The 21,533-nt window shown below is 47.5% G+C and overlaps 1 pseudogene; it reads left to right on the forward strand.

The window, feature by feature from the left end:
* The first annotated feature begins 2,259 nt into the window (after positions 1 to 2,259).
* On the forward strand, positions 2,260 to 21,163 carry LOC129385604 (uncharacterized; annotated as a pseudogene).
* Positions 21,164 to 21,533: the final 370 nt, after the last annotated feature.

A 21,533-nucleotide genomic window follows, 5' to 3' on the forward strand; every position in this document is an offset into this window, starting at 1 on the left:
CGCCTCATAATCCGATGGAGTTTTGGCACGTGGAGCATAACAATTCTGCCAGCACGTCTGCCTCAATGCGATGTGCCATGTGAAGCAATGACAACGCTCAACCCTCTCACAGGTTACAAACAATGGCGCACAACAACGCCCCAAGCAAACGCGGCTCGCTGTATGTTGCGTACTACGCAGACAAAGAGCAGTAGTGCACGCAAGGTAACATTTGCCATCAACTCACTGATCTCGTATTGCACTACGCTGAAGAAATCATACATTCGCAGTCAGCATTACCGCTCATTAACATCAATCAAAACAAACACACTAAGCTTCGCTTACATCGATTCGCACAGTGCGTAGTATCGGCATAATTTTTTAGACTGAATTTATATGCTTAAGAATTGCGCTCATTATTGCAACATTTGCATTCACAGTGGGCAAAAGCGGCTGTCGTGTTCACGGTAGAGTTCGTTTGAACAGCTTCAATCCTATGGTCATTATATCATTGCCAACTTCCATGGGATTGTAGCCGTAAAGATTGAATACAAGTGACAGGGGAAATCAGGAGGTTGATGAACGGCAAGAAGGCAGAAGCCTGCACAAGACCTCATGGAAATTAAACGAATTTTTTATCAGCGTGGTCAGGGGGCCGTGCTATGGTTTCAACGTCTATTAAATATCTTCCAAAATATGAATAGAGCTCGACAAAAATGTGGGCATCTTGGGAAAGGTGGAACCACTGGAAACCTCAGGACAGCATAAGTCTAAATATGAAAGATGACCTAAAAAGAAGCCATAACGTTGACAGGGTGGCCAAATTTCGGCAGAAATAAATTAGCTGTAGAAGCAGTTCAGGTGAAACTCGATGGTGCGAAATAAGGCGAGAATGTCGGCAAGTGTTGAAGAGGCCAAGCACGTACGCCCTGTGGCCGACGCGAGCGCCCGGCAGCTGTCAGGCAACTGCACGTAAAAGCGACCTGCCTGGTCGGTAGTCGTTACATGGTTATTCGGGTCTGAAATATTGGACGCGCACTCGAACACAATACAGTGCACATTACGGTGTCATTCTTCTACGGTTGGTACCGATTCATGTATAATGAGGATGAGAACAAATCGTCTCACGTGCCGACTGGTCACCTTCCTCGACCTGCCAACATTCCTCCCCTTCGGTAGTTGCTTAGTTTTTATTGGGTTCGGCTGCTAATCACGAGGTCGCGGGATCGAATCCCAGCCACGGCAGCCGTATTCCTATGTTTGTGAAGCGCGAAAACACCTGTTTACTTAGAGTTAGGCGCACATTAAAGAATCCCAAGGGGTCAAAATTATTCCGGAATCCCTCACTACGGCATGCCTCATGATGAGATTGTAATTTTGGCGCGTAAAACCACATAATGTATTATGTAACATTCGTTAAGGATGCCCTTCGCAGTCGCACAACTCTTGAATGTCAGGAGTTGTGCGCGAGGTCCTTCAGTATGTGGGTTGCCCTTATGGCGTTCGATACCTGCTAGTCTACATTGCGGCTATGTTATAAAGGCGGAACGGCAACGTGGTAGACAATATGGACAACAGACAAATCCTCCATATATTACTGCACAATAATTTTAAATAGCGGCCTTCCTTCACGCACGTGGATAACCGTGACAGGAGACTACTTTGGGAACTAACTGCAACTACTGTATACGTCATGCCCAAACCTAGCCTGGTGGCCAGTAAATGTGCCGTAATATTGCGAGCAGCTTCGGCCATAGCGTGCTAACGGACGACGACAGACAGTTTGCTCAATTTTTGTGTCGTGATTTTGTCTCAAGGTGAAAAACCAACAGCTCCATGTGTATGTTTTAATACTTAAGCACATCTCGATTTGCAGCTGCTGCAGTAGCCCATGAGTACGGATAGCAAAGTCGCTAGAGAAATAATTGGGGGCACCTTAAAGGACCCCTGAAACTGTTCGGACAAATTTTGTAGGCGCGTATAGGTGCAGCTTAAGTAGAATATTCGCACCACAATTTAAGTGAAGCGTTACGTATTAAGGGAGCTACAAGCGATTACAAGTTACCCTCCTTCCTAGCCATGCTTTTCTTCAACTGGTTCGCCGAGTGATCGGGGCTAAGCTCCGCCTTCACTTATTCTGCGTCACGATGCGACGTCAGATCATCCACTTCCGGTTATTTTGAAGCCCTCCCCCGCCGCGCGAAACCTCTCCGCAGGCCGCTTGGCCGTCGATAACCAGCGAGAGCTATCCCAGCAGTGTGCGTTGCAGTCGTTCTGTTGATGGTCATTTGCGTCAGGGACCCGGAGCTTGAGGAGCGGTTGCGCCGGATGAGCGAGGAGATGGCTTTTGACCCATATAGCGACGCACCTTTTCGCAATCCCCTCCACGCTGACGACGGCCGCGACGATTCGCCACCACCAGACTCACCGAACTCCCCTGACGGCCCCGACGACAACGACGATCACCGGTAAGCGTAAATACGGAAATTCACTTTCTATTCGATACATGTCTGTCTTCTCGGAGCTGTCAAGCTTGTAACAGGAAAAACAAAACAAAAACCTTCAAGTTGTAGGGTGTGCTCTTTTTACTATTCAAATCCTGGCGCTGATCAGATACCGATAGTCCGATGCGCTGCAGCCACTCCGCTCGTCTGCTGCCTTGCAGAGGGACACGATGTCGCAACTTGACATTTCCAGTCGCTACGTCTGCAGCCCACAACGCAACAATGGTGATTCATCGCACTCACGAAAAGAAAGACCGACACTGACCGCGGAGCTCTCGTCAAAGACGGAACACGTAACACAAGCAGACGACACTTCCTGTGAGCCAGAAGTGCTTAAATGTACTGAAAAATTGTGTGTTCTCTTTATGTTACTTTCTTTTATAAAAACAAACTAACTAACATTCCAACTATTACGAGCATCATTTGTTTACCATAAAGTTGGAAAAATTATCGATCACGGGCCTTGGGCAGGCAATCGGATAGCTCGCCCCATTGACGTCAATTGGGTGAATTACGTCATATGGGTAGGGCGGCTTAAAATTCTGCCGAGCAGTGTGCTGAGATCGGCAGTGATGTACACTTTTAAGACCTTATAATTACACGCTTTACGTGGAGCACTTAGATGCATCAATTAATGATCAAAAGGACCTACTCTAACGACTCGGCACGTTTGTAGGAAATAGACAAAATCGTTTCAGGGTCCCTTTAACCAAATCGATAGGTCAAAATCAAATGCCGTCCACGACGGCGTCTTTCGTAGACGCTATGCGATGTTCGGACGTTAAGAATGTGTGGTGATTGAAGAAAGGCTGCCACGGAGTGCTGACGGTTAGCCTAGCTTGTTTATACCATAGTATCAGAAGGAAAAAAGAAAAAGGAAAAAAAGATGAAAAGAACTGTCTCAATCATCGAACTGTACCAACCCAGAATCAATCATCGTTCTTCGCGACTAACCGCTCTTAGAATGGTGAGCCATTTCCAGGCGACGAGCGGCTGCGCTCTAACAAGGACACTGATAACGCTGGCGGGACAAGCTTTGTAACGAAGTGCAATGCACAAGGATATTTTTAAATAATTATTTTTTGTTTTGTTGACTTCACTTCCTGCGGTGACGCGGTGAGGACAAGTTTAAGGTCAGTACGCTGCGTGGTGGCACTCGTGCGAACTAAACCCTCGTGTCCAGAAAAGCTGGATACGCGGGATAAAGTGGCGTCTGAAAAGGTTAAGACGTATGTAAGCACACTTTTTCCCTGTTTTTACAAGCACCTTCAATAGTTCCCTATGGTGTAGTACGTTTTCTAGCACTCGGAAGGTAGCATGGACATTTCCCGTGTACAAATCTGGTGCTAGATGTGCTGTTCCTAACTGCCAGCTTATATCTATCATCTGCAGTGCGTCAAAAGTGTTTGAATCGGTATTGCATTCCTTGCTTTGTGTTAGTGCTAAGAGCATTTTAATAATCGAACAGCATGGCTTTGTGTGCCGACGACTCAACACTATTTGAGGCTGTCAACAGTGTTCCCCATCGCATTCCCCTGCCTTCCAAAAAGACATTTTTTCACTCTCAAACTGGTGCAGAAACAATAAGGTCCTCTTAAATGCTTCCAATACTATGGCATTAAGTTATACGCGGAAAATACACCATGTGAAATTTTCATACACCCTACGGGATGCTCCACTGCCGAGGGTCGATGAAATGGAGGATCTTGGTGTGTACTTCGACAAAATGCTAAGCTTCTCTTCACCCAGATAATTACACATCACCTCCACGCTCTTCGATTCACATGCTGTATATTGCATGATTTCCATTCACATGTGTTTCTGAAATTGACTTCTTCGCTGTGCATTCCACTACTAGACTGCCTCTGTAGGAGTGGGTGCAACGTGCAAATCTAATTCTGACCTCATTGAATGCCAGAATAAACTTATATCCATCTTCAAGCACCACTTTTCGCATTCTGGCGGCCACAGTTGAGCCTTCACAAATATACCACAACTCGGACCTCTAGATTAAAGACTTTGTTCCTGTATAAGGTGGTTCACGACATTATGCATTTCCCGAAGCTTCTTGTTCATATGCATTTGTTCATGACGCAACAGTTAAGCAAAATGTTAAGCGTTATCTCTCGACGCAGGATGCGCCTGCACTTATCGGAAATTTCGCTAATGATATCGATGGTTGTGTCGGTTGTCTGTTGTCGAAGGACCCTGTATAATCTGATTGAACACGGGACAAGAATTGTGTTGCAGTTTCTAGAAGGCGCGCGTGCACCAGCCAATACGCTGGAACTTTAGACTACTGATGTACGAAACCAGTTTCGGAGGCTAGGCGGGGCAAGTGGAGAGTGTGTCTCGCTTGGCAGTGGAGCTCGCCTCCTGAAATCATGGGTTCACGTACGGCACGGAAATATTTCTACCTCGGCTATTAATGAGCCAATTTGACTTTTTTGCGGCAGAACGCTCCCTAGAGGACATGTAACAGCTTCCAGCATATAACCGAAGTTTGCTGTGTGGCCTGGTGAGGGGCCACTTAAGGATAGGTTACTAACAAAGTCATCCTACAGTTCCACATGCATTGATTACCATCGTAATGTAGGTATTCCATTGTCAAATACTAAATTCCTATGGCTAATTTATAGCCAGTACATTTTTGAGTTGTAATCGTCTTGCACACTACGGTGTTGTCATTTGAGATAATGCTTTTAGAAATGCTGCTACAATCCTCCTTCGTCAATAGCTACCCAACAGTTGCATCGTTCCTTTATGGTCTTCAATTGATTTGTATTTTGTGCAATGTTGCTGCTGTTGTATTGCATTTATTAACATTGTATCCACTCCCTCGCTAATACTCTCAGGGCCATAAAGCGATTGAATATATAAATAAATTTGTTATGATGACATTGGAAATGTTTAGAAATTTTCTGTCAGCGGCTTCTCCACAAACAATAAATTGTGCAATGAGGAAAGTATCATAATATTAGATGTGAAAAACAAATCAACGGTCCGGAAATAAAGCCAATTTCATAAACATGTTGAAGCAACAACAGCCAACTTTAAACGAAAACAAAACAGAACAAAAATTTATCTACAATTAACAAACTGCTACGACATAACAATGATACACAAGTACTACAAAGTGCTCGTACATAGAAACATTCTTTTTCAGTAAAGAAGGTTAATAAAGCTTTCAGAGCTGGTAATGGTGCGTTATCCCGTGGCCCAAGCAACTTTCCATATGTTGAACGCACGATCACCATGGGCGATCACTGTCCTTCAACGCACATCTTTGCTGTTCAATCTTAACGCAGCTTAATTGTAAGTATTCTACGTTTTCCCATGAATGGCGCCACGTGCAACAAAGTATGTCTAAACGACGCATACGATACAAAAATCTACCTGTGTACGCCCCTTGAAACATGATGATATGAGAGAGTATTTCTCACGGCCAGCGCTAGCAGGGATTGGAAGCTATAGATGGCGGTTAACGTTATAGAAAACACTGTTCGTGGAATTGGCGTCAAATCGGTGAACTTGTATTATCGACTTACGTGACTTGTTCTAAAGTTAGCATCAACCTTCGTGAATTCAGTTACTGCGACCGGAGTGGAATGACGTGCTTCTCTAGCCATTTTGTTGGCTTTGGTGTTTCCTGCTATAGCGACGGGTCAAGTAATCCATTGCAGCTTCATTTGATGTCTTTGCGAGACAGGTATAGCTATATTAGAGGAAATTAACAAATAATTGCATGTGGACCACACGTACAAAAGCGCCGCAAGGATTGAAGAACCGACTTTGAGTCTGCGACCACTGACCATACAGAAGGTTTCTCCTGCACTTGAACGAATTCCGCGGGCAGTAGTATTGCACGGAGCTCGGCTACCATTGATGTCCCATGTGAAAGACGACAACACTGACGACAATAGCAGCACCACACTAATACTAGGGTGTGTTATGTATCTCTTGGAATGGTAATTTGCAACGTACCAACATGACGTAAAAATCTGAACATTTGCTTTCATAATACGGTTGTATGCTTAGAAACATTGGATAGGACTGTTGTCGGCACGCTAAAGGAAAGTAGGCTTTAACGCGAAAGCGTTAAGTGCCCCCTGTCGCAGAAATCCGGCAGGGCGTCCGAAATCCGGTAAGGGCGTCCGGTAAGAAATCCGGTAAGGACCCCTTACCACAAGAGGAATTTCGAACCACACATACCCAACCACTCATCTATCGCCAAAGTTGCCCATGCTTTGTCTCCTATTCCTCGCGCAAAGTTATTCCTCGGAATTTCGGAAATTACAGCCCACAAACAAATGTCATGCAAAAAAAAAATACTGACAGCACATACTATTTATGACAGATGTTCTCAGACTGAAGTAATATAAGTGCGAAACAATAACAGGGGATCGGCTGAGCGAAGAGGCCGCGTTTCTACCGGAAAGCTCACCTTCGTGCATAGAGTTTGTCACCGGCGTTTCCCGGTAAACATTACGGTTACATAAGCTGCAGTTGCTGGGAAGCGTAAAAAGTAGTCGGGGATCATTGAATGCTATCGCGTTCCACTTAAAGTGCCCCTCACCAGGTTTGGCCATATTGAGCCGACAAGCGCAGAGCATACACTGCGCGATAACGATCGAGTGTGCAAGGTATTACATCGCTACGTGCCACGGAAAGAGCTTGAATTTCCAACCGAACGCCGTTTCTCCTTCTCGCGGCCGCCACGCTCCAAGCTGGAGGATGACATACACGTGTTTTCACTGATGTCGCTCGTGGTGACACGTAACTTCGAGAATTATTCAAGGCAAGATCTGTTATTTCTGTAATTTGTTGCTTGACTCGACGAATTAGAGCTTAGAGAAATAATAACACACAAACCGAATGTCTTTTTGTTTCATTTCGCACGGCAGCAAGAGAGATGTACTTCAATTTCCTCTGCATATTCCCACGGCGTGCAGTCGCTCGCGCAGACACCGAAACTATGTGATTTTCTGCCGTGTCCGGCGCGGGATCATGCTCTGTCATCCACTTCTGTCTGCCTCAGTATTAGTGTAGCACTGACTTACACCGCTAGTCAGTTGCCCACCGTGGCTACTCAGTGGCTATGGTGTTGGGCTGCTGAGCACGAGGTCGCGGGATCGAATCCCGGCCACGGCGGCCGCACTTCGATGGGGGCGAAATGCGAAAACACCCGTGTGCTTAGATTTACGTCCACGTTAAAGAACCCCAGGTAGTCGAAATTTACGGAGTCCACCACTACGGCGTGCCTCATAATCAGAAAGTGGTTTTGGCACGTAAGAGCCCATAATTTGATTTTTTTTAACCGCTAGTCAATTGTCTTCGTGCACAGCGCGCAAAATCGTGCGCTGCGCGAAAGGGGGCAAGCACAACAGCCTGCGGGCGACGCCGTCAGCGGAAGTGCGCCGCGACAAAGCGAGAGAGAATAACTTTATTGAATTTGGGAAAGGGGGACAGGTGATCAGGAGCTTGATGGGTGGCGCCCCAAGTCCAGGGGTCCACTGGCTTCTGCCGCTAGCCGAACGTGACCAAGAAGAGCCTTCTGCACCTTCGGATCTCAGCTGGCGAGTAGTGCCTCCCATTGCTCCAGTGTGTTGGTTAAATTATACCTAAGTAGGCATTCAAATTCGGCGGTCTACTTTGGCATCCCCATGAGATGTGGCACAAAGACGGTGGAGAGTCGCTACACCACGGACAGGCACGCCCGTACATTGTTGGGAAAATTTGGCTCAATCTTAATAAATTTGGGTATACCCCCTTTGAATCCTGCGGAGATCTATTGCGTCTTCCTCTTGCAAAGATGTGTGGGGGGCGCCGTATCTTTGCCGCATGCCGCGCTGGTGGGCAAGAATATCGCGTGGCGCCATACGTGCCAGATCGTTATCCTCCTCGCGACGGTTTTCCTGTGAAGTGGCGGGTTGTGAATGGGAGGGCGGCGATGATGATGATGATGATGATACTGGGTTCTGCAATGAGCCCTCTCTTGTGAAAAGCACACAAGAACTTTTGTTGGGGTTCACTTTAAATCCGTTTTCTTCTGCCCATTTGGACACTTTGTTCAAGTCCTGTTGTACTTGCCTCTCACATACTGTAAGGTTGCAGGATTTGAAACCCATCTGTATGTCGTCTACGTAAACAGAATAAAAAATGGCTGGCGGTAATGAAGCACGAAGGGTGTTCATCTTCACGATGAAGAGCGTGCAGCTAAGTACACCTCCTTGAGGTACACCAGTTTCCTGCATAAAAGGTCGCGACAATACATTGCCGGCTTTCACGCGGAATGTACGGTTGGACAAATAGCTTTCTATTAGGACGAGCATATTGCCACGGATGCCAATTCCCGGCAAGTCTCAAGATTCCATAGCGCCACGTAGTGTCGTACGCCTTCTCCATATCGAGGAATACGGATAGGAAATATTGTTTATGTAGAAAGGCGTCGCGAATGTTTCCCTCAATGCGCACAAGGTGATCGGTTGTGGACCGCCCTTCTCTGAAGCTACACTGAAACGGATCGAGCATATTGTTGAGTTCAAGGAAATGTACAAGTCTGCGGTTAACCATTTTTTCAAAAAGCTTACAAAGACAATTTGTAACTTGCCGCCAAGGAAGGGTCTTCACCCTGCTTAAGAACAGGGACCACAATCGCTTCTTTCCATGTACGTGGGAGGTATCCCGTAGGCCAAATAGCGTTGAAAAGTGAGTAGTGTAAGCTTGGTGTCAGTGTGTAAGTTTCTGATCATTTCGTACATGACTATCAGGTCCCGGTGCAGAGCTTTTGCATGTGTTCAAGGCAGCTCTCAACTCCGCAATACTGAAAGGCCGGTTATAAGGTTCATTCTGTCTGGATTTTCGTATTATTTGCTTACATTCTTGCATTTGTTTGTATTTGAAAAAGGATTGCGAATAATGGTTTGAACTCGACACGCTCTCAAAGTGTTCCCCAAGTGAGCCTGCCTGATCTTTCAGTGTTTCACCATAGAGAAAGAAATTCAACAAGAGGGGAAACTCTTCAAAAACTGGCAACAGGAAACACGTCACGCCTAGTTTCAACAACATCCGTTAGTTGACGCGAGCATCAGAAAAAAAGAATGAGATAAACTTCCAGACAACGTTTTATTTTTTTTATTCCCTCCCACTAAAAGTGGAAAAGTTTTGCATGTAAATAAACTTATACTTCGCAACTTTTTGTTGCGTTGCCTAGCAACAAGCTAGCGGCACGCCAGACAAGCTGCAGGAGTGAGCGAGGACGGCCGTACGTGCGAAGCTCGCGTGCTCGGCGACCCGTCTGTTTTGCATTTAGCCGATTTTATTGGGTTCCCGGCCTTCTCTATGCTTCTCTTGCGTGTCGTCTGCATTTCGACACGGCACCACTGCACTACTGGACTACGGCAAGGTGAGAAATTGTGTTTGACAGTGTGCTGCGCATTTTACTCACATTTAGGGCTTAGTTCGAGTGGCGCAGTTAGCGAAAAACAGCACAGCCGTCCTGGCGCAGTTAATTTGAGTTAATGCCTCGTCCTGGGAGATGTTTGCGACGCTTTCTATGAGCGCCAACATTACTGTAACTTATTCCGATAGTTTTTGGGCACGGTTGCCGCGCCCGGCTTATTGACCCAGTAAGCGAAAACCGGCTCGGCCGTGTGACGCATTTGAGCGTGTACATGCGTGTACTACGTCGTAGCGCCTAAGACAGACAAGTTTTCGCGCATTCTGTGGCCCCCAACGTTATTGTAACTAACGTCGTTATATTTGGGGTAGTTTAGAAGCACGGTTGCCGCGCCCGGCTTATTGACGCAGTAAGCGAAAACCGGCTCGGCCGTGTGACGCATTTGAGCGTGTACATGCGTGTACTACGTCGTAGCGCCTAAGACAGACAAGTTTTCGCGCATTCTGTGGCCCCCAACGTTATTGTAACTAACGTCGTTATATTTGGGGTAGTTTAGAAGCACGGTTGCCGCGCCCGGCTTATTGACGCAGTAAGCGAAAACCAGCTCGGCCGTGTGACGCATTTGCGCGTGTACATGCGTGTACTACGTCGTAGCGCCTAAGAAAGGCAAGTTTTCGCGCATTCTGTGGCCCCCAACGTTATTGTAACTAAGGTCGTTATATTTGGGGTAGTTTAGAAGCACGTTTGCCGCGCCCGGCTTATTGACGCAGTAAGCGAAAACCGGCTCCGCCGTGTGACGCATTTGCGCGTGTACATGCGTGTACTACGTCGTAGCGCCTAAGAAAGGCAAGTTTTCGCGCATTCTGTGGCCCCCAACGTTATTGTAACTAAGGTCGTTATATTTGGGGTAGTTTAGAAGCACGTTTGCCGCGCCCGGCTTATTGACGCAGTAAGCGAAAACCGGCTCCGCCGTGTGACGCATTTGCGCGTGTACATGCGTGTACTACGTCGTAGCGCCTAAGAAAGGCAAGTTTTCGCGCATTCTGTGGCCCCCAACGTTATTGTAACTAACGTCGTTATATTTGGGGTAGTTTAGAAGCACGTTTGCCGCGCCCGGCTTATTGACGCAGTAAGCGAAAACCGGCTCCGCCGTGTGACGCATTTGCGCGTGTACATGCGTGTACTACGTCGTAGCGCCTAAGAAAGGCAAGTTTTCGCGCATTCTGTGGCCCCCAACGTTATTGTAACTAACGTCGTTATATTTGGGGTACTTTAGAAGCACGGTTGCCGCGCCCGGCTTATTGACGCAGTAAGCGAAAACCGACTCCGCCGTGTGACGCATTTGCGCGTGTACATGCGTGTACTACGTCGTAGCGCCTAAGAAAGGCAAGTTTTCGCGCATTCTGTGGCCCCCAACGTTATTGTAACTAACGTCGTTATATTTGGGGTAGTTTAGAAGCACGGTTGCCGCGCCCGGCTTATTGACGCAGTAAGCGAAAACCGGCTCCGCCGTGTGACGCATTTGCGCGTGTACATGCGTGTACTACGTCGTAGCGCCTAAGAAAGGCAAGTTTTCGCGCATTCTGTGGCCCCCAACGTTATTGTAACTAACGTCGTTATATTTGGGGTAGTTTAGAAGCACGGTTGCCGCGCCCGCCTTATTGACTCAGTAAGCGAAAACCGGCTCCGCCGTGTGACGCATTTGCGCGTGTACATGCGTGTACTACGTCGTAGCGCCTAAGAAAGGCAAGTTTTCGCGCATTCTGTGGCCCCCAACGTTATTGTAACTAAGGTCGTTATATTTGGGGTAGTTTAGAAGCACGTTTGCCGCGCCCGGCTTATTGACGCAGTAAGCGAAAACCGGCTCCGCCGTGTGACGCATTTGCGCGTGTACATGCGTGTACTACGTCGTAGCGCCTAAGAAAGGCAAGTTTTCGCGCATTCTGTGGCCCCCAACGTTATTGTAACTAACGTCGTTATATTTGGGGTAGTTTAGAAGCACGTTTGCCGCGCCCGGCTTATTGACGCAGTAAGCGAAAACCGGCTCCGCCGTGTGACGCATTTGCGCGTGTACATGCGTGTACTACGTCGTAGCGCCTAAGAAAGGCAAGTTTTCGCGCATTCTGTGGCCCCCAACGTTATTGTAACTAACGTCGTTATATTTGGGGTACTTTAGAAGCACGGTTGCCGCGCCCGGCTTATTGACGCAGTAAGCGAAAACCGGCTCCGCCGTGTGACGCATTTGCGCGTGTACATGCGTGTACTACGTCGTAGCGCCTAAGAAAGGCAAGTTTTCGCGCATTCTGTGGCCCCCAACGTTATTGTAACTAACGTCGTTATATTTGGGGTAGTTTAGAAGCACGGTTGCCGCGCCCGGCTTATTGACGCAGTAAGCGAAAACCGGCTCCGCCGTGTGACGCATTTGCGCGTGTACATGCGTGTACTACGTCGTAGCGCCTAAGAAAGCAAAGTTTTCGCGCATTCTGTGGCCCCCAACGTTATTGTAACTAACGTCGTTATATTTGGGGTAGTTTAGAAGCACGGTTGCCGCGCCCGGCTTATTGACGCAGTAAGCGAAAACCGGCTCCGCCGTGTGACGCATTTGCGCGTGTACATGCGTGTACTACGTCGTAGCGCCTAAGAAAGGCAACTTTTCGCGCATTCTGTGGCCCCCAACGTTATTGTAACTAAGGTCGTTATATTTGGGGTAGTTTAGAAGCACGTTTGCCGCGCCCGGCTTATTGACGCAGTAAGCGAAAACCGGCTCCGCCGTGTGACGCATTTGCGCGTGTACATGCGTGTACTACGTCGTAGCGCCTAAGAAAGGCAAGTTTTCGCGCATTCTGTAGCCCCCAACGTTATTGTAACTAACGTCGTTATATTTGGGGTAGTTTAGAAGCACGGTTGCCGCGCCCGGCTTATTGACGCAGTAAGCGAAAACCGGCTCCGCCGTGTGACGCATTTGCGCGTGTACATGCGTGTACTACGTCGTAGCGCCTAAGAAAGGCAAGTTTTCGCGCATTCTGTGGCCCCCAACGTTATTGTAAATAACGTCGTTATATTTGGGGTAGTTTAGAAGCACGGTTGCCGCGCCCGGCTTATTGACGCAGTAAGCGAAAACCGGCTCCGCCGTGTGACGCATTTGCGCGTGTACATGCGTGTACTACGTCGTAGCGCCTAAGAAAGGCAAGTTTTCGCGCATTCTGTGGCCCACAACGTTATTGTAACTAACGTTGTTATATTTGGGGTAGTTTAGAAGCACGGTTGCCGCGCCCGGCTTATTGACGCAGTAAGCGAAAACCGGCTCCGCCGTGTGACGCATTTGCGCGTGTACATGCGTGTACTACGTCGTAGCGCCTAAGAAAGGCAAGTTTTCGCGCATTCTGTGGCCCCCAACGTTATTGTAACTAACGTCGTTATATTTGGGGTAGTTTAGAAGCACGGTTGCCGCGCCCGGCTTATTGACGCAGTAAGCGAAAACCGGCTCCGCCGTGTGACGCATTTGCGCGTGTACATGCGTGTACTACGTCGTAGCGCCTAAGAAAGGCAAGTTTTCGCGCATTCTGTGGCCCCCAACGTTATTGTAACTAACGTCGTTATATTTGGGGTAGTTTAGAAGCACGGTTGCCGCGCCCGGCTTATTGACGCAGTAAGCGAAAACCGGCTCCGCCGTGTGACGCATTTGCGCGTGTACATGCGTGTACTACGTCGTAGCGCCTAAGAAAGGCAAGTTTTCGCGCATTCTGTGGCCCCCAACGTTATGGTAACTAACGTCGTTATATTTGGGGTAGTTTAGAAGCACGGTTGCCGCGCCCGGCTTATTGACGCAGTAAGCGAAAACCTGCTCCGCCGTGTGACGCATTTGCGCGTGTACATGCGTGTACTACGTCGTAGCGCCTAAGAAAGGCAAGTTTTCGCGCATTCTGTGGCCCCCAACGTTATTGTAACTAACGTCGTTACATTTGGGGTAGTTTAGAAGCACGGTTGCCGCGCCCGGCTTATTGACGCAGTAAGCGAAAACCGGCTCCGCCGTGTGACGCATTTGCGCGTGTACATGCGTGTACTACGTCGTAGCGCCTAAGAAAGGCAAGTTTTCGCGCATTCTGTGGCCCCCAACGTTATTGTAACTAACGTCGTTATATTTGGGGTAGTTTAGAAGCACGGTTGCCGCGCCCGGCTTATTGACGCAGTAAGCGAAAACCGGCTCCGCCGTGTGACGCATTTGCGCGTGTACATGCGTGTACTACGTCGTAGCGCCTAAGAAAGGCAAGTTTTCGCGCATTCTGTGGCCCCCAACGTTATTGTAACTAAGGTCGTTATATTTGGGGTAGTTTAGAAGCACGTTTGCCGCGCCCGGCTTATTGACGCAGTAAGCGAAAACCGGCTCCGCCGTGTGACGCATTTGCGCGTGTACATGCGTGTACTACGTCGTAGCGCCTAAGAAAGGCAAGTTTTCGCGCATTCTGTGGCCCCCAACGTTATTGTAACTAACGTCGTTATATTTGGGGTAGTTTAGAAGCACGGTTGCCGCGCCCGGCTTATTGACGCAGTAAGCGAAAACCGGCTCCACCGTGTGACGCATTTGCGCGTGTACATGCGTGTACTACGTCGTAGCGCCTAAGAAAGGCAAGTTTTCGCGCATTCTGTGGCCCCCAACGTTATTGTAACTAACGTCGTTATATTTGGGGTAGTTTAGAAGCACGGTTGCCGCGCCCGGCTTATTGACGCAGTAAGCGAAAACCGGCTCCGCCGTGTGACGCATTTGCGCGTGTACATGCGTGTACTACGTCGTAGCGCCTAAGAAAGGCAAGTTTTCGCGCATTCTGTGGCCCCCAACGTTATTGTAACTAACGTCGTTATATTTGGGGTAGTTTAGAAGCACGGTTGCCGCGCCCGGCTTATTGACGCAGTAAGCGAAAACCGGCTCCGCCGTGTGACGCATTTGCGCGTGTACATGCGTGTACTACGTCGTAGCGCCTAAGAAAGGCAAGTTTTCGCGCATTCTGTGGCCCCCAACGTTATTGTAACTAACGTCGTTATATTTGGGGTAGTTTAGAAGCACGGTTGCCGCGCCCGCCTTATTGACTCAGTAAGCGAAAACCGGCTCCGCCGTGTGACGCATTTGCGCGTGTACATGCGTGTACTACGTCGTAGCGCCTAAGAAAGGCAAGTTTTCGCGCATTCTGTGGCCCCCAACGTTATTGTAACTAAGGTCGTTATATTTGGGGTAGTTTAGAAGCACGTTTGCCGCGCCCGGCTTATTGACGCAGTAAGCGAAAACCGGCTCCGCCGTGTGACGCATTTGCGCGTGTACATGCGTGTACTACGTCGTAGCGCCTAAGAAAGGCAAGTTTTCGCGCATTCTGTGGCCCCCAGCGTTATTGTAACTAACGTCGTTATATTTGGGGTAGTTTAGAAGCACGGTTGCCGCGCCCGGCTTATTGAAGCAGTTGCGGGTGTACTGAATCTTAATGGGACAAGTTCGTCATTTCTCAGGCCCCAATATTGTAATTTATTTTTTTACACTTAAATGCCTAAGTACCAGAAGTTGCTTAAAGCTAATTGCCCTTGAGCGTAATTTTGGCCGTTCACCACTTTCGCACGTATTGCCTTCCCAAGCTGTTTATGTAAGTATTATACATGTTGTAATTTACGTTTTTCAACAGATGGCCTCCTGCAAAGCCTCGTACGGCAGCTACTGTTGTGTACCGTGGTGCACAAACGGAAGAACGCGAAAGAAGCCCGGAAACCACTTTTTTCGAATCCCACGGGACCACAGGTTTGCTGCGTTAAGAGTTATCAGCTCTGTTTCTCCTTATTTAAATGAAGATATCTAGCGTTTTGAAGTACTTTCGCACGGTTATAACCCGCGTTGCGCCGGTGAGAGGCATAACGGATCAGTTTGGGAGTCTTAAAAGTGGTGTGCATTTGATTGTTGCAGCAAATGCATGTTATTTTTTTGTGGTACGAGCAGTATAACCATTATATCCTTGCACGTCACATGTTGTGCCGCCTTGTCGGCATTTTTTGTGGTTATGGAAAATTTGCAATATGAAATATTGTATCGTTCCAAGCTAGACATGGTGCAAGCCCCTACATCTGTTCGGTAATTACAAAAGCAGTGTACACTTGTTTTTTTTTTCAGAATAATGTATCGTTTCTTAAATGCCTGATGCATCATGCGTGTACGCACTCGTGTTGGGCTGTCATGAAATATTGAATGCTTACTGATTGAGTGATACAACGCACCGTTTTTAAAACGTGCGCAGGTCGACGGAATGGGTGACATACACCCGAAGGGCTGACCTTATGGAAAAGCCAGTCAATCTATTGTACACAGCATACAAGATTTGCAGTGACCATTTTACTGCGCAAGACTTCATGGACCCAGGGCACACACGGCTCACTAAAATGGCCGTGCCAACAGTTAACTCAGGTGCGCAATGGAACAGTTGCAGCACTAGCGCTATCTTAATGCACCTTCGCCGTGGTTAACGTATGTGACAATGTCTTCATAAAATAGTTAGCAATAGCAGTTTTTGTAGCATTAATTGCAGCATAAACCAGCATCACGTGGACATTTATTTCTATTTAAATATTTTATATTCTGCTCGTGTGGCACCTGCCGAAGCTTTTGTATTTAATTCACCTGAAAACAATGCACCAGAGGACTATCCGGTAGAAGCTTTATGCATCAGCATGTAGTCTGAAGGTCCTGCCGTGCTAGGTGCTAGCAGTACCTAGTGTTTGCTAATGGCAACCTCACCAACATGCAAATTTTTAAACCCATGCAGGTTACTTCCATCCTGTAACTGAGGGGCAAGCTGGCGAATGTGTCGTGCAGGAGGACAAGAAAGGATTGATCGTGACGGCAAGCTGTGTTGCCGAAGGTGAGTTTGGCATCAAGCTTTACTTAAATTGGCAATGACGAGTCATTTTCGAGGAAACCTACCAGGCTACGTTGCTCCCGTGAGCGAGCTAGATGCTGCAGACTCCCAAATGGACATCTCTGGCAGCAGTTCGACTGCAGCTGAGCTTTGTGCTCGTCATGGTAACTATCACATCGTCACTCTCAAGCTTTGTGTAGACACTACAGTGCACGACACCCTTGCGTAAAGCGCGGGAACGTCGTTCCCAGGCTCTACACAAGGCGACACGTGCGGTAACCGGAAGGTCAAGGTGCAATCATTACGCAATGCTATACCTAATTAGATGTGCTGATAACTTTATGGTAGCCTCGAAAAGACCAATATATTTTAGGGCAATTCTTGATGCGACATAATTTTTTATTGATATATAGTTTCCTATTAATGTATCTATACGTTAAGGCTTCATGTGGTTGAAAGGAGCGGCTGCACAATTTTTAGCACTACTCCTCGTATCACCAATTGACGTAGCTTTATAGCATGAATTCGTGCAGGACCATCACCTTTGTAAATGTATAGGGCGATTTCTGTTTAACGAATTGTATAACCACATGGCCTACAATCTATAAAATGACGCAATGTATACTTCGTTTGAAGACCATGATGGTAACTGTTAATGCTTTGGATTTGGTTATCTTGTGCAACAAGTTAGAAAATATTTGCCAACAAGTGAGCTACCGTTGCTTTGTACTGTCGCATATATAGGCAGTGGGAGTGAAGTACCGTAACATTGTGCCGGAGATGTTCTTGTTAGCGTTGTAGACCGTGGAATGCATGTGACGCATAAGATTTTCGGTAGAACGCTTGCACTGCAGTATATTACCTGTAGGATATTCAAGTTGTCTGTCAGCGGGGCAAATTATCTTGTTCTTTGTGTTCGTGCAGATGATGCGTCCGAGGTCTCCCCAAGTGCCAGCAGCTTTCTTGCATCCGAGGTCTCTCCGAGTACAAAGCAGCTTTCTTGCATCCGAGGTCTCTCCGAGTACAAAGCAGCTTTCTTGCCTCTGAGGTCTCTCCGAGTACAAAGCAGCTTTCTTGCCTCTGAGGTCTCCCCAAGTGCCAGCAGCTTTCTTGCCTCTGAGGTCTCCCCAAGTGCCAGCAGCTTTCTTGCCTCTGAGGTCTCCCCAAGTGCCAGCAGCTTTCTTGCCTCTGAGGTCTCTCCAAGTGCCAGCAGCTTTCTTGCCTCTGAGGTCTCCCCAAGTGCCAGCAGCTTTCTTGCCTCTGAGGTCTCCCCAAGTGCCAGCAGCTTTCTTGCCTCTGAGGTCTCCCCAAGTGCCAGCAGCTTCCTTGCGTCCAAGGTCTCCAAGCATGTCCCAAGTGCCAGCAGCTTCCTTGCGTCCAAGGTCTCCAAGCATGTCCCAAGTGCCAGCAGCTTCCTTGCGTCCAAGGTCTCCAAGCATGTCCCAAGTGCCAGCAGCTTCCTTGCGTCCAAGGTCTCCAAGCATGTCCCAAGTGCCAGCAGCTTCCTTGCGTCCAAGGTCTCCAAGCATGTCCCAAGTGCCAGCAGCTTCCTTGCGTCCAAGGTCTCCAAGCATGTCCCAAGTGCCAGCAGCTTCCTTGCGTCCAAGGTCTCCAAGCATGTCCCAAGTGCCAGCAGCTTCCTTGAGTCCAAGGTCTCCAAGCATGTCCCAAGTGCCAGCAGCTTCCTTGCGTCCAAGGTCTCCAAGCATGTCCCAAGTGCCAGCAGCTTCCTTGCGTCCAAGGTCTCCCCAAGCATGTCCCAAGTGCCAGCAGCTTTCTTGATTCAGCCTCAAGCTCAGTAGGAGGCTTCCCTGGTAAGTGTTAGGTTCGTGTAATGCTAGTAAATAGATTTGTAGAGTAGCCGGCTAGAGGAATGTACACCAGGCCGACCTATTTGTATTGCGTATCATTAAACTTTTGTCTGTCTGTCTGTCTCTGTAAGGTAGTGGCTGTTATTTGGCTCATTTTGTTAATGGAAAGTTTGAAGAACAGTCAAACCAATCATTTGATATTCTTGCTGCGTAGTCAAGTATTATCACGAGTTAATATGTACGGCTTTGACAAAGAAATTTTGATCTAGTTCTGATTGTGGTCATAGTGCCTCTATTTAGGAATACTGTTTGTGAATTAAAATAATTGCTTAAATGTCTGTTTCTGCTTTAGTCTTATGCACTCTTGCAAAATGAGGCAACCAATAAATTAGGATTGTATCAAGGACTAGTACCCATAACTTAATACATGTATACTGTTTGTCTGTTACAGTTGCTTGCAACAGTGCAGCAAAGGGCTCTCCGTCGAAGAAATTTAGGAGGACCATCCGACGACTGCAGTCTAAGGTAGCAAGCTGCCAGCGGACTATCTGACGGTTGCGGAAGAACCAGCGCAAGCTACCACCGTCCATTTCAAAGGCACTAGGCATTATACATCCACATGTGACAGAGGAGGTTTATAAACTGTTATGTACACACGTGCGGTTGCAGCAGAGGGGCAAAGGCAAGCGCTTCCCTGTTTGGCTTAATAAATTTGCATTACATTTAAACTTTCGGGGACCACGAGCGTACCGTTTTATGGCACCAATTTTCTCTCTACCTACACAACGGTCTGAGACGGTGGTTGAGCAACATTAGAATGTCACCAGGTGTAATTCCTGGAATAATACAGAGTGTTTCAGCTAGCACTCGGGCTTGGAATGCGCGCGGTCGAGTATGCACCCTGATTTTTAACGAAATAGCCTTAAAAAAAACTTGTCTTATGATGCGGGTCAGGATGTTGTCCACGGATCTGTAGGTGATGGCATGGAACGGTCATCGACTATTGCTGACAGGGCATTGGTTGTGCTTCTCGCTGGTGTTTCCAAGAGGTGGGTGCAACCAGTCGCATTTACAGTAGGACACACTGACATCAGCAAGCATTATGGCTAAATTACTCAACTCTATTATGCAACTGAAAGCCGTCCAAATTATTGTGAAAGCAGTAGTTCGTGATCAAGGTACATCTAATGTAAGCCTAGCTAAGCAGTTGGGCATTACTGTTGAAAAACCGTTTTTTAAGGTTCTGGGTGAGCGAGTATTTCATTTTTGATGTGCCTCATTTGGTCAAAATCACACGTAACAATGTCCAAGCTCATAAGCTACTAATTCGGAACGAGGCTGTCGATTGGTCGTACATTGAACACCTCTACAAATCGACGCATGAACTGCGGTTGCGATTGGCTCCGAAGCTGACAGAGCGGCACATCTACCAGAAACCTTTTTCCAACATTAAAGTTAGCCGAGCGGCACAAGTACTTAGTTCATCCGTTAGCATAGCAATTATGGCATTAGTTTATGTGAATGAACTCCCGGCATCAGCCATAGCTACAGCAAATTTCTGTGAGCGTATAGATAAGATCTTTGATGTTCTGAACAGTTCAAGCCCCAATAAAAATGCACAAAAGTGTCGATACGGAATTAAAAAGGGTGACAATGAATTGATTCAATTTCTTCAAGAACAGCTTCTGTGGTTCCCATCATGGAAATTTTCTGCAAAGCGTCAGCCACGAACAGTCATTGGATGGCAGATCACTATTCAGGCAATTCTCTATCTTTGGGAAGACCTCTCAAGAAATTATGAATTTAATTGCTAACTCGTCGGCTGCAGCAGGACCCCCTCGAAAATATGTTTGGGCACATCAGGCAGAAACAAGGGTGCAACACTAACCCCAATGTAGCACAATTTATTTCTGGTTTGAAACATATTTGCACTCAAAAAGCTTTTAAACTCTCCGAGAAAGCAAATGTAGAAGATGATGAAACTGAACTCCTTAAGGAAGTGTCGCCGTTCTCCCTGAACAGTTCTCTGGTTGACATTGTGGAACGGGTTAAGCCAGACGACTTTCCATGTCTTGAGGACATTTCAGAACTGGCAGCCCACATTGACTCTCATATAATCGATGAATCCGCAGCTTATTACGTCGCTGGCTTCCTGGTGAAATTATTTGTTACAAGGACTGTGAAAGATTGCACTTGTCGCCACTTGTTACTGGGTGAAGAAAACGCACTGAGTGGAGCGCACCAATATTTCACAATGTTAAAAGCATATCACGTACCAAGCAAACTTTTTGGCGATCTCACTGTGCCATCACAAAGGGTATTTACTTTTGTTCAGGAATTTGAGACCCACTTCCTTGCCATGATCGAGGCTACAGCGCATCTTGCATCTGTCTGATGTTTTGTTTCAGTACCTGTCTCGCGTTGGGGACATTGAATTTTGTTCCGTTGAGTGTGGGCAGAGGTGTCAAAATGTATTGCCAGATCCGTTTGTGCTGGCATATCCGATTTGTCAACCGTAATTTAGATAAAATTCGCTTTCAGTCATCTGTTTCTGGCGTGCAGCTTGAAAAATTCAAAGGTTGAAAAATGCAAATTTCAATGAATTAGGACTTCCGTTAAACCAGTGAACACATTTTTTCTAACATAATATTGCTGTTTCAGGTCTGCTACTGCTTGCTTGTTCACACTGGATCGCAATTCGGAAGGGTCAGTCGTACAACAGTGACGTGGGGTGGTGGTGGTGTGGTAGAGGGGGGCGGTGGGGGTGGTGGCGGTGGTGGGGTGGCTGTGGTGGGTGGTGGCTCCCTCCGGAGGTGCAACAGCACTTCCGGAGGAGGGGGGCGACATGGTCCTTCGAAATGCTATTAATTGCGACCAAGTCATCCGCAGCAGGTTTCGCAGTCATTCGCCGAGTTCCAAAGAGGGAGGAGGTAAAAGCATACGACGTGATTTC

Source organism: Dermacentor andersoni, chromosome 1 (genome assembly GCF_023375885.2).
Source record: "Dermacentor andersoni chromosome 1, qqDerAnde1_hic_scaffold, whole genome shotgun sequence".
In the NCBI taxonomy this organism is placed as follows: Eukaryota; Metazoa; Arthropoda; class Arachnida; order Ixodida; family Ixodidae; genus Dermacentor; species Dermacentor andersoni.